Below are 4,549 nucleotides of genomic sequence, written 5' to 3'. Positions count from 1 at the left end.
AGCTTTATAAGACGCTAACGTTAAATTCAACTTCTGTATCTTTCAATACATCTCAATGCTTTTAAAGCAAACTTTGTTTACTTTCATAGTAAGTTAAACACCTATATATATGTTTATACATACATATATATATATTTGTATATACATATATATATTTATAAATACATATATATATATATTTATACATACATATATATATTTATACATATATATATATTTATACATATATATATACACATATACATATACATATTCATTTTTACACACACAAATATCTATTTATACACACACACACATATATATATATATACAAATTTATACACTCATATATATATATATATTTATACACACATGCACACACACACACACACACATATATATATATACATATTTATATATATATATATTCATACATATATATACATATGTATTTATACATATATATATATACACACATATTTATACATACATATATATATACACATATATTTATACACATATATATTTATACATACACACACGCATATATATATATATATGTATATATATATATATTTATTCGCCATGATAGTTCGCTAGCCACTATACATTCTTTATTTTCTCTCCCTGTTTCTTTCTGTGGAAGAGCATAGGCTCGAAACATTAAAGACTTTTTCACTTCCTGAGCGATAAACTAATACATCTGTTTGTTGTCTACACCACCTGTCTTCGTCTTTTGTTTTTTTTTTGTGAATTCTTCCTATATATATATATATATATATATAGCTCTTGCAAAACCACTGCACATACTTTTTCAGAATTTCTTTGCATGTGGAAAATACCCCAAAGTGCTAAAAGAAGGTATAATATGCCCTATCCATAAAGAAGGAAACAGAAAAGAATCTAAAAATTACAGACCTATCTCTCTAAATTCACGTTAGCAGAAATATGGAACATATTGTCAGAAGTAAGGTGATTCCATTCCTAGAAGAAAATAGCTTGCTTATCAATGCAGCACTGCTTTTACTGAGGAAAGAGCTGCCTTACACGATTATGGCAGTATACTGAAGCAAAAGCTCAACCATTTAAATGTTGATGTGCTATATCTTGACTCTGGCAAGACCTTTTGACAAAGTTATTACAGAATACATGTAGGAGTCAGACAGTTACAATCAATACTGCTTTGTATGAGGAGGCAATGATTCTAAGTGGAGCCCCTCTGTGAACTGTACTGAGACCATTTACTGCCAATGGTAGCTCCCTCATGTATGCCTTCAGTTATACAATCAGGCATTCTTATAAGTTACGCTGATGATACAGAAATATCACAGGCAGTCAAAGACTAATTTTAACTTAAAATGACAATATACTAGTGGGCTGATAAAAATAACTTGCAGTTCAATACTGAGAAATTTCAAGTGCCCTGATTGATCCACAAATAGACTACAATCAGAATACACAGAACGAAGGGGTATTGCGTCCCTGTAGTCACAGTCAGTGTGTAACCTGGAAATCCACTTGTGTAATGATGCATTATCCCACATGCACATTACAAAGATAGTAACAATTTGCAGATAACTAGCTGGTTGAATACTGAGATCATTCAGAACAAGAAAACCTGTTTGATCCCATGAAGGACATTCGTTCTACGTCACCTAAAATACTGCACCAAATTACGGCTACCACATAGTATCAAACTAACAGTAGAGGTTGAGAAAATTCAATGTTACTCACTACAGTTCTATATTTAATTATTTACATTTGACAGATATTTGTCCTCATTTTGTTTGTTTTTAACACATTCCAGCCTTCATCGGGTGTCTTGGGGAAATTTCGAATCTGGGTTCTTATTCCTAAGGTATTTTTCGATGTTATTATTATTATTATTATTATTCAGGTTAAGAGCACGGGCTACTAACCTCAAGATTCTGAGTTTGATTCCAGGCAGTAACCTGAATAATAATAATAATAATAACAACATCGAAAAATACCTTAGTAATAAGAACCCAGGTTCAAAATTTCCCCAAGACACCTGATGAAGGCTGGAGGGTATATCAGCCGAAATGTGTTAACAAACAAACAAGATGACAAACATCCATGAAATGTAAATAATGTTACTCACTACATTAAGATTATTGGTTTGGTGCTAGTGGGAAGGGCTAAAAGAAGTGAGGCTCTATTTACTAGAGTGAAAACACAAAGTATATGCAGTGATATACATATGGAAGATTCTGAACCTAACTTTGGGATTTAAAGCTATACTAACTCCCATAACTAGATGTCACTGCACAGAACCAAAGTTTTGAAATTCGACCTCACAGATTCCCTGCATTCTAGCTGACCTTGGTCCAATGAGTATAGATTGAACAAACTCATCTAATGAGGATCTATGCCAACCCACTAGGGAATTTGCCCAACGATGGGATGCTTTCATAATACATCATCTATCACCCTCACTTGATAGATAAGGTTAAAAAACTTTGTGCATGCATGGTACATGCTCTGAATGAAAGTGACAAATTCCAGCCTTCTTTTATTGCCAAGAGTCTGCTTGTTTGACACCAAACTACTTGTCGACACAGATGGAGATTTCATTATCACATTGTCATCAGTGATGAAAAATGGTGTCTTTAACTTAATATGCAGCAGAGGAAAGAATGACTGAGTCTCAACAAGCACCACCACAAGCCAAGTCAGAGCTGCACCCTTGCAAGACAATGATTTGTGTTTGGTTGGTTTGAGAAAGGCTAATCCACTATGAAATACTTAAAACAACCACATGGTCACTTCAGACGTTCATTCAGCAAATGCAACAGCTCAACAAGGCAATCTAGCTGAAACAACATGACCCACTGCTCAGAGTGTTTTCTCAACATGACAACACTTGACTCCACACCCCTAATTTGGCCAAAATTGTTATTCAAGAGTTGGATGAGAAATTCTACCACAATCATCATATTCTCTTGATATAGTACCTTCAGATTATTGGCCTTTTCAGTTACTCTCCAACAGTCTGCTTGGTCAAACCACTTCCAGTCAAACCATCCAACCCATGCCAGTATAGAAAACAGACATTAAATGATGATAATATATATATATATATAAAATATCATTTGATAAATACAATATATGATTTTATGTGCTACTGTTAGTTTCATGTGCTGAGAATATGCCAAACATTGTTTTATAACACATCTGGCATCCTAGCAATCATCAGACACTGCCCCCATGACATGAAACTAATAGTAGCACATAAAAACATATATTATGTTTGTTAAATAATATTTATCTCTAACCAGAAGGTGTAATTATTTTGTTGATCTTACCATCAAGGAACAGTACAGTATATATATAAATGTTTGTTTGGCTGGTTGAATTCTGCAAACACACTTTACACCATAAATAATAATAATGATAATAATAATAATAATATATATATATATATATATACATATATATATATATACAGAGAGAGAGAGAGAGAATAAAAGGGAGATACAAAGAGCTGACATAAGATGTGCAGCATCAGTGCACATACTACGTTTGGTGGCAGGCACTGTGTTAATAAACACTACATGCACATACAGTGAGAGAGGCTAAATAACAGAGTAGTAATGGGAGAAGTTATACAATGAGAAATTTGTTTTATTAAATTTTATTTTCAGGTAATAAATAATTTTTATTTTGAAAATTAATATTAATTGCATCAGTTTCAATAAGCACCAAAAGATTTGATGAAAATTAAATAATAATTAATGGAAATATGCCATATTTCCTGATATTACCCATGGTGGCAAAGGTATACTTCCAAAATTACCCCTCACATGACAGGTAACATTCAAGTATACATTTATATCTATAAAGTAAAGATAGATGTGTATGTGTGTGCATGTATATATATACATATACACACATATACAGAGAGAGATACACACATGTACATATGAAGAGGTGCTGAAAAGTTCCTGGTTTTGGGTAAAAGAAAATACAAGAAGGATCAGTTAATTATGATTTTATTCAACATATTCGCCTCTCAGATTCACACACCTATTTTTGCAGCAGTCCTTCAGTTTTTCTAAGTCCTGTAAAAGAACTCAGAAGGTTGGGCCTCCAGGCCTTTTGCAATATCCTTAAAGCACTCACTCATATATCTATGTATATGTGTGTGTGTATATATATATATATATTCGAGCACACATGTATGTATGCATACACACACACACACATATATATATATATAGTACAAGTATAATTGTATGATTATGAAGCTTGCTTCCTATTATATGGCTTCAAGTTCTGTCCATGCACAGCATCTAGAAAAAGTGTCTTTTACTTTAGTCCCAAATTAACCAAAGCCTTGTGAGTGGATTTGGTAGACAGAAGTTGAAAAGAAGCCTCTTACATATATATGTGTGTGTGTGTGTGTGTGTGTGTGTGTGTGTGTGTGTGTGTGTAAATGAGTATCACCATCATACAATGGTGGTGTTTGTTTCCAGTCTCCTGTGGAAAAATCTGACTCCTGCAAATACAGAAAATTGGATCTTAAAATGATGATGATGATGATGATGGT

This window comes from Octopus bimaculoides, chromosome 10 (genome assembly GCF_001194135.2).
Source record: "Octopus bimaculoides isolate UCB-OBI-ISO-001 chromosome 10, ASM119413v2, whole genome shotgun sequence".
NCBI lineage: Eukaryota > Metazoa > Mollusca > Cephalopoda > Octopoda > Octopodidae > Octopus > Octopus bimaculoides.
This window is presented reverse-complemented; position numbering follows the sequence as displayed.